Source organism: Athene cunicularia (genome assembly GCF_003259725.1).
Source record: "Athene cunicularia isolate RWA chromosome 1 unlocalized genomic scaffold, athCun1 chr1_part2, whole genome shotgun sequence".
In the NCBI taxonomy this organism is placed as follows: Eukaryota; Metazoa; Chordata; class Aves; order Strigiformes; family Strigidae; genus Athene; species Athene cunicularia.
In genome coordinates this window covers 38,465,833-38,476,158 of record NW_020799092.1, presented here as the reverse complement: position 1 = coordinate 38,476,158, position 10,326 = coordinate 38,465,833, and positions in this window count along the sequence as shown.

Here is a 10,326-nt window from a genome sequence, read left to right as displayed (position 1 = left end):
CCTGCGACCCGAGGCGGGCGGGTAGGAAGGGGACGGGGAGGTCGGGAGGCGGCATGCTGGCGGGTGTTCCCCTGCGAGCCGGGCGTCGTGAATAAAGGAGTAACAGAAAAAGATTTAAAGTCGGGGCTTTCCGAGCGTTTATTTGCAATTAAGTTCATCCCAGTTGGAGGACGATGTGTTGGTATCAATATGCAAACGTGGCTCTTGCAAGAAACATTGCTTATATTTCTTCCACGTCCCCCAGAAAAAGTTTCGTCCGTGAAGGATGGTCTGTGTTGCTTCAGAAGCCCGTGAAGTCACTTCATCTGCCTTAGAAGGGTGCTGGAGAGGTGGGGGACCCACAGCCAGCAGCGGGTTCAGGTTCAGCAATGCTTGCTGCTGTGGTGACTCCACAGTAGGTTTGCCCCTGTATTGTGGAAAATGTAAATGCATGGGGGATGCACATGTACGGTAGAAGGCAAATCGCTGAGAAGGGTTGCCAGCATGGCCATTTCAGGAACAAGTGCAAAGTACTGGTGCTGTGCCAGAATTTGTTGCCAGAACTTGGCCTTCCAGCGCAATGCATGGGTTAAAAGACCCAAAATAAAATAATTCTTCCACTCCAACTGTGCCACTATTCCAGGTGGCTTTTTGTCACTTTTTTTTGGTCATTTTAGGTCCTTATCCTGACAATTTATCTTCAGCGTACAAACCATTAGAGCAGTTGCCTGACAATCACACTATAGCTGGGATTAAGATTCATCATCCATCAGAGACTTACGCACATGGCTATCACAACAAATCTGAGCTTTGAGATAGGTGAGTGAGGAAAAACTAAGGAGCTCAGAAAGCACTTGTGAGAGTAAGCATGTTCAGCAGGCAGCCACACAGGCTGGCTGGTATGAACGTCTTCAAAGAAGGGCATATCTGATGGGGGTTTTTCATTATTTGTGGGTTGGTTTTTTTTTTCATTTCTGTGGAGTTAAAGCAGACTATCTCTGTACAGTAAGTTACATCAGATCAGGATTTGCAGCTTCCAACTCCAGAACTCAGCACTGTTATTTTTTATAACAACATCTGTATGCATGGAAATATCACTCTTTTCTAAGTATTGATAAAGATGAGTGTCACTGATGACATCCTTCCTTCTTACTCCTTTCAAACAGTAGCTTACTGATTAAAGCATTTGCCAGGCATGTGTGAGATCTGAGCTCACTGTCCATGTTCACCAAAGGTAGTTGTTTTCAGCACTTGGCCTTGGGAAAGATTCCAGACCATTTTCCGTGGATTGGAAGAGTCAATTACTTGCAAAACTGTATAGCAGACAGGCCTCCTTTATGGTCATTCAATTTATAAACATTTGTGGAATTCCTTAGGAAGTCTGTTGTCCCCTCAGCTCCTCATGCCCATCCTCTCTACTGCCTTTCATCGTTAAAGCAAAACCCAGCACAGAAAGACTGTTATTACCACTCACAGTATTGTCCTAGTTCACCTGCTGCCCTTACCTTCTCTGTTGCCAGATTCACAGACAAGTAAGTGGCTGAAATACTGTGTTTCACAGTGCTGAGGTTACTGCATAGTGCAGAAGCTGCCAATTAGTACCCGTGCTTTGTGGTACCAATTTAAACAGGTGCTTTCTTCTATTCAAGCAGGTAGACTTTTCAGGTCAGTGAGATGGAAGAAGAAGGAAAAACTAAAGAATGAAAAAAGAAGAACTATGGAAGAACCACAAAAACTGGGATGGAGCAAGTTCTTTGGTCTTTGTCAGAATAAGGGAATGCTCCCTACAGTAGAGGGCATCTTTTGGTAAAAGTCAAGTTCATGGATAATTTTGATCAAGAGCATAAAAGCATAAGGATATATTTTATGGAAACTTCAGTAATGAAAGGTACCAAATGCACTATTTAATTATGAGTTTAACCTTCCCTTGAGTGGAATTTGGCCATCAGATCTCCAAAACGTAGTTTTACTTATCTGAGCTCCAAGTATGCCAACCAAATCTATTAATTGCCCCAAAAGTATGAATACCCAGTCTCTCTGTCAACTGGCTCTGTTTCATCATGAAACTTACAGGAGGTAAATTAAGTGGGTAAAGACAAGCAGGAGGTTCTCCTTACTATTTGACAGCTTATTTCAAAAAGTAAAATATTAATTTTTGTCAGAAAGACTTTGAAGACATGCCTGAAAGCTGGCTTCCTCACCTGTGTAAGTCTTGCTATGGGTGGTTTTCATATGTTGTCTCCACCAAAGATAAAGTGGAGACTTATGAAATCTTTTGCTATGAACAGAGGATTATACAGGGAAGTGAAGAACCAGCTTGGAAAAGATTTGCCTTTATTTTCAAGACATATAGTGCAAACTGAGGATCAGGTAAGGGTTGCAAAGATATGTGACATAGTCAAAGCAGTAAGAAGGGAAAGTGATTCCTGTAGCTCTGCTTCGAATAGTGATGATGCAGCACTTCATTTGTTAAAGCCTGCCAACAGCCACTACAGCATGGTGATGGCCTGCATAAGATTTTTAGATGAAGATGGGAACAGAAAACCTTAGAAATGTTACATAGGAAGAAAAAAAAAAAAAAGTAGCAATATTTAGAACTAGTCTTCACTTGATAAGAAAGCTATTAGAGATTAAGAGAAGAGTGCAAAAATAAAGATCAGAGGATCTTGGCTGAGACTGGAAAAAAAGAAATGTAATATTGTGTGAATGAATTACATTCCAATGTAATCTGAATTATAATTCCAATTGTACTTTACAATTACATTCATGTTTATTTCCCAAAGGTTTTCTGCATATTATCATAGCTTTAAGAGTTCCTCTGTAGTTCCTCACTTTGAATTTCTTGCCTATTTCAGCTGTGGGTTTTACCTACCTGATTGCTGTGTTTAACTAGAAGACTCTCACAAACGTGGTTTTCTCACACAAAAATGTTCCACATGGGACCTCAAAGATCATCATGGTTACCTTAAAAAACTTTCACTGAAGACATCTGATGGAGGGAGAAAATATTTATAACAGGGACATACCTTTAGTGTAGACGTGAATTGTTCAAAGCCACCTGATGACCAATAGAAGACGAGCCTGAGAGTTTGATAGCTTAGTTATCGCCTTTCAGTACAACTGAAAGTCCTCAGCTGGGGAAAAAAAAAAAAAAAAAAAAAATTTTATCTCTGTCTTGGTTAGTCTGATCTGCAGAGCAGACTCTAATTCCTGACTATGGAATTGTTGATTGGACCAGAATATTCTGGTTTTATACTCCTTCAAAGTGCTTTTTCTGGAGATGTGATTTAAGGGTTGATAAAGACATGCTTGAGAATCCCAGTTACTCACATACTGTTGTATATGAGACCTGAAAACTGAAGGGTACCTTTTATTTTCGTGATCTGAGATTGGGAACGTTGTCTAGGAGCAGTCATTCTGCTCTTTTTTCACTCTGTGTCATGTTACTCAGCTGAAGTTTTGCTTGCAACTAAAGTAGCATAAGATGTGAATAAATATTTTAATTCAGTCTGCTATTGAAATACTTAAGGCATAATAGAAAATATTATCCTCCTATGATTACCATAAAAATTAAAAAATGACATTCAGGTGTATTGACAGTAGCTAGCTGTGCTATCAGATTATCAGACTACAATTTAGTTATTATTTTAATCATCTTTAACATATAGGTGTAAACAAAAACCAGCATGAAAGCAAGAAAATAATTCCCTCATCTCTGGCATAATTTTTCGGTTTTGTCTCAGTTCAAGTTTCTCACAAATTGCTCTAAACTGTTCTTCACTCAATGGCTTGAAACAGATCTAAATGAGTAACAGCAATGTCTTTAAAAGCCACTGAAATCCAGGCACATGAGAGAGAAATTTGTGTCCTATGCACATTACCCAGCTAAGGAGCTTCCTTTTCATCCATGGAAATGTAAAAAAATGCAGACTATCAAAATAGCAACTGTGATCACAAAACAATATATCATGATTTTAAAAATAGTTTAAACATTTTAAAGTTTTTGATCATAATGCATTTGTTAAAGTTCATTCAATTCATAATCCACTTCCTTACATAGTGTGAGTTAAAGGAAGAGGAACTAATTCCAAAGCCAAGTGTGAGGACCACAAAGTTGACATTGACCAGAGGAATCAGCAAAGATTGACATGAGCCATTACTGATACTGATGAAAGATTTTATCATTAAGAAACAATCCAACCTATAACACAGCCAGCACCACAACAAACTGACACCATTAGTTTACCTTTCCACCCCAAGGTTCTTGCTCCATCACAAACCTGAAAAAGATAAGAAGGTAAAGACCAATGACCTCTCCATCTGAAAATGTCAAGACACTGAGGCATCTCACAGGTGTTTCAGGTCATGCCTGGCTCCTTCACACACAAATAAATGAAACCTGTTTACACTAAACCAATGCAAAACAGTATTCACATTAAAATTTCCATCACTAAATTGCCAGTAAACTCCATTTCAGTGTAATGTCAGTGAGGTGGCTTCAGCTACTTAGACATTCATCATCTCTCAATTTTGCTACAAAAAGTGCTATTTATCTAAATAAAAATCCTTCTGTGATCATCAACCTACAAGTATTGCACTGTGGTACAATATGGCTCCTCAGCTAGACAGGTTACTCAGAGAAAACTGAAATATACACTCCACTCCTCATTCTAGATTTTAAGCATGGGGATATGGAATTTTAAAACAAGTTCTGATTCTCAATACTTTAAAATATTCCATGGGTTTTTTTGGATGTCTGTAGTTTAATTAAAGTTTGGGGTTTAACAGTTATATTTTTTAATTATAACAGAATGTTTCATTATTGGGAAAAATCTGCTTAGCAAAAATAATAAAATGAAGGACACTCATAGGATCTTTTTAGCTGCTGGGCTGAATGTAGCCACGTATAAACATGCCAAAGCAAAGACACACAAGGAAACATGATGAAGTAAGACACTTCATTGTGCACTTCATTGTGCACCATCTACCTGTAACAAGATTAAAAAATGCACAAGAGATGCTAGTTAAAACAGATGTTAGTGAAAACGCTTTGTGAATTATTTCAAAAGTGTATGAATGTTATGCTAGAGAATGGGATATGAAGAACCATACAGGTTAACTGTTTTAGCTGGAATGTTAAACAGATTTTCACAAAAATGATCTGTTTACTTTAAAAAGGTTTCCTCACCTTTCAACCATTCACTTGCATGTGCAGTGTCCTGGTTTTGGCCAGGATAGAGTTAACTTTCCTTGAGCTGAGAGGGATCGCAGCTAGAGGGCCAGGCCCAGATCGGTCATTGGAGTATTACATATCATGTGATATCATGCTCAGTATATAAAGGAGATGCATGCTCTCTCATTTCTGTTTTCCAGTTGGCGTGGCAGGATTTTTGGTGCAATCAGGATCACTGCTGGGTCCGGGCTGTGTACCAGTTGCCGGTTGGTAAGCAACTGCATTATATATTACCCATTTGGTCTTACTTTTATTACTATTTCTACATGTTTTTTATTCAACATACTTTTTTTTTTTTTTTTCCTATCCCCTATTTCACCAGGGAGGAGGCGGGGGAAGTAAACGACTGGCCATGTTGTGATTAACTACCAGCTGAGTTCAAACCACAACAGTTTTTTGGTACCCAACATGGGGCCTGAGGTTTGAGATAACAACAGATTGGGTCATAATGTCTATTGCTTGGCTTCTTAAGATTTTATCACCTCACTTGCCATAGGTACTCCTCATGCTGTTGCTCACCATCCGTGAGAGCTGGGTTAAGATTTTGTTTTTTCTGTATGTGTTGGTTTAAGCCCTGCCGGGAACCCCCGCCCTCAGCCGGTCAGGCTGGAAGTGAGGCACAAACCTCAGGCGAAAATAAAAAGAAATTTAATACAACAGTGCGATAAACAATCCGAACAACAATAGTAACAATGATAACAACAATAAACAGCAATAACAGCAAGCAAGACATTTGATATACAGAGAAATACTGCAAATGGTCAGGGAACAAACCCGACGTGCTTCCTGCCACCAATGAAAAAATGTTTCTGCCCCTGGACCTGGCGTCAGCATGGTATGAATAATCCGGCTGGAGATCCCTTCCCCCTCTCTCTCTGCTGGGGAAACAACCCTATCCTAGTTGAACCAGGACACTGTACTATGTAATGCTGATCTATGACACGATGCAATGCTGAGGCTATTTACAATTGTGTTTGAGAATTTCAGGAATTTCAAATATCCTTGGAATATTGACATTAACATGGTCATCTTACTGCGAGGAGCCAGTGTGTTCCTGCATGAGGTTCAGGTTTTGTTCAAGGTTGAGCAACTATTTAAGAGTATCACCTGGAAACCTACCCCAAGTTTGGAGATTTATGAGTGACTGGGGGTGTGGAGTAGCATAGGTAAGTACCTAGAACACTGGGCACCTCCAGTGTAATGGAACTTCACTCCTGTACAGGTGCAGAATCTTGAAGAACTAGTAAAATATTTGGAAAATATGTTGTCACCCGGGTAATTCCAGAGAGGCACAGCTCACTGCAACATGCTGTGGCCTAGCCCATGGTTACCAAGTGCTATTGAACACTGTTCAGCACCCTCAAGAGGAAGAGAAGGGCTCTGGATCTGTTAACAAAATAACAGAAAGGGCAACCACTCCAAAGGCCACAACAGAAACTGCAGCTGCTACAACCTGTCACATCCCGCTCAGATGAGGAGCGCAAATCCCCCACTGGAGCGGACAACAAGTCTCCAAGTCCAAGCATTTATTAACTACCCACAATGTACTAATTGAGCACATGATAATTGGCTAAGTATATAGCAAGTTGTGGCAAGCAATACAATATGCTTTGCATTTCTTAATGGAAAAAGGAAAAGAGGGAGATAGAGGGAATGGGGAAATGCAGATCACCAGTCTAGGTTCCTGTGCCGATCCTGCTGGCAAGGATTCCAGGAGGCAGCTGTCTTTTTCGCTGGCATCCGTCTTCTTCGCTTCACTGCTCTCTGCAGGCGGATGGGGGGCAAAGGGGGGCTCCCTTTCTTCCCCTCCTTGATTTATACCCACTTTCCTTGGGTCCATCCCCTAGGCTGACCCACATACCTACATAGCCCATGTCTGGGGAGAGGTAAGGTGTTTCATGGGATGATGTCATTTGCATGATCATGTCAGCACTCATTAGCATATTGAGGGATGTTAACTTTAATATGCCTTTTGTGGATAATGAAGCAAAATTCATTCACTGGACACACGGCCCTTGAAATCAGGCCAGGTGCCCCAGAGGAGAGCCGTCCTGTCTCCACAACACTCTCTCCCCCAGCTGCATTGAGTAGGGTTATCAGCTTCGGCCTCCAGAAAATTCACCCTGTGACTCATAGTTTTGTCTTGCAAGTGTTGGAGACATTTCTTTGATCAGCCTCAACTTTTGCTTTCCCAGACTGTTTTTCTTAAGTTTCTTGCAGGCCTGGTCTCTTGTCATTGACACAACCCCAACCACAGGTGCTACAGCTGAACCAGAGAACCAACCCACGACAGTGTCAGTTTTTCCCATATGTAAGAAGAAACACACAAGAAAATCCCCTGGCAGTGTACAGGGTGACGATGAACCAGGCTCGTCACAAGAACAGGAGGAGGCAGGGCCAGTGATAGTCACCTTATCACTGAGTTGTTAGACATGCAAAAGGATTTCAGCCGCCATCGAGGTGAACAACTTGTTACCTGGCTGCTCCGGTGCTGGGATAGCAGGGCCAGTAGCATGGAACTAAAGGGTAGGGAGGCCAGGCAGCTAGGATCCCTGTCTAGGGAAGGAGGCATCCAATTCCAAGCAATTGGAAAGAAGACACGAAATCTCCATCTCTGGAGGCAACTCCTATCAAGTGTGAGGGAGAGGTATCCTTTCAAAGAAGATGTTATTAACAATGTATTAACAGTAATGGACTAGAGAGACAGAGACCAACAGCAGATTAATTAGCTCACCAATTACAACAATATGAATAAAGTCTCTATTCCCCCCTTGTTGCAGCTGTGGAGAAATTGCTCTCAAGAATTCCAGCAATTTAAAGAGGACATGCCCTACTCCCAATCTACATGGACTAGGATCTCAGCTATCAGGAGCAGTTGTTTCTCTACTTGAGAAAACCAGTACACACCATGGGGAAAACTGGCGTTGCCTGTGTGACCACAGAGAAGACATGAAGAAATGGGATAGAAAGCCTACCTACCTCCTAGAAGAGCGGGTACATGAGTTGGAAGGAAGAACAAGTACAAAACGGGTTTCTTTTGTGGGAAATGCGGCTCCAGTTTCCAGTCATCAAGTGCTCAAACAGAGCAGAAAGGTCAACTTTGCTCATGATCCTATAAGAAGAACTTCTGATTTGCATTCACAAGAAATAAGTGATCAAGATGAGGCTGAAACCCGTGCACACCACACTAACCCATTTGTCTTTATCAAGTATTATGACCAACATTAGAGAGGCCCTGCCTCCAGCCAGGCGGAGGACAGGGACAACCGAGTTTACTGTACTGTGTGGATTTGATGGCCTGGCACATCTGACCTCCAGCAGTATAAGGCTCTAGTGGACACTGGTGCTCAAGGAGCAGAATCCATTTGTATTTCAGAAGTGACAGGGGGGTCTCAGCAGTTGACTGTATTGGAGGCCAATGTGGAAAGTGGAAAAAGAATGGGAAAAACACCCCATTGTGACTGGGCCAGAAGTTCTATGTATTCTTGGTATAGATGATCTCAGGAGAGAGTATTTTAAGGACCCAGAAGGGTATCAGTGGGTTTTTGGTATAGCTGCCTTGGAAACAGAAGGAATTAAACAGCTGTCTCTGTTACCTGGTCTATCAGAGGGTCCTTCTGTTGTGGGATTGCTGAGGGTTGAAGAAAAACAGGTGCCAACTGCCACCACAACAGTGCACCAATGGCAACACCGCACCAATCAAGATGCTGTAATCCCTATCCATAAACTGATTCGTCAGCTAGAGAGCCAAGGAGTCATCAGCAAGACGCACTCCCCCTTTAACAGACCTATATGGCCAGTGCAAAAGTCTAATGGAGAGTGGAGATTGACAGTGGATTATCGTGGCCTGAATGAAGTCACACCACTGTTGAGTGCTGCCCTGCCGGACATGCTGGAACTGCAATATGAACTAGAGTCGAAGGTGGCCAAGTGGTATGCCATGACTGATATTGCCAGTGCATTTTTCTCCTTCCCTCTGGCAGCAGAATGCAGGACACAGTTTGCTTTTACCTGGAGGGGTGTCCAAGACACCTGGGATTGGCTGTCCCAGGGGTGGGAATACAGCCCCACCATTTGCCATGGACTGATCCAGACTTCACTGGAACAGGGTGAAGCCCCAGAACCTTTACAGTACATTGATGACATCATTATATGGGGTAATACAGCAGAAGACGTTTTTGAGAAAGGGGAGAGAATAATCCAAATCCTTCTGACATGTGGTTGGTTGTGCCATAAAGCATGGTAAGGTCAAGGAACCTTCAAAAGAAATTCAGTTTTTGTAAAGGAGTGAAGGAGTAAAATGGCAAGGTGGACATCGTCAGGTTCTAGTGGAGGTGATTAGTAAAATAACAGCTATGTCCCCACCAACTAACAGAAAGGAAACACAAGCTTTCTTGGGTGTTGTGGGTTTCTGGAGACTGCACATTCATAATTACAGTCAGATTGTAAGCCCTCTCTATCAAGTGACCCAGAAAAAGAATTATTTTGTATGGGGCCTGGAGCAGAACAGGCTTTTGAACAAATTAAACAGGAAATAGTTCATGTGGTAGCCTTTGGGCCGGTTGGGACAGGACAAGATGTTAAAAATGTGCTCTACACTGCAGCTGGGAAAAATGGTGCTATCTGGAGTCTCTGGCAAAGAGCATCAGAGGACACTCAGGGTCAACTCCTGGGGTTGTGGAGTCGGGGATACATAGGATCTGAGAACCACTACACTCCAACTGAAAAGGAGATACTGGCAGCATATGAAGGGGTTTGAGCTGCTTCAGAGGTGATCGGGACTGAAGCACAGCTCCTCCTGGCTCCCCGATTGCCAGTGCTGGGCTGGGTGTTCAAAGGTATGGAGGACTGTCCTGGTTTTGGCCAAAAATAGAGTTAACTTTCCTCAGGCTGAGAGCGAGCACAGCTAGAGGGCCAGGCCCGGATCAGTCATTGGAGTATTCCATATCATGTGATATCATGCTCAGTATAGAAGTAGACAGGTGCTCTCTCGTTTCCATTTCCAGTTTCCCAGTCAGCACGGTGGGATTTTTGGTGCAGTCAGGATTGCTGCTGGGGGCAGGCTGCATACGGGTTACTGGTTGGTGACAACTGCATTATATATTATTGATTTG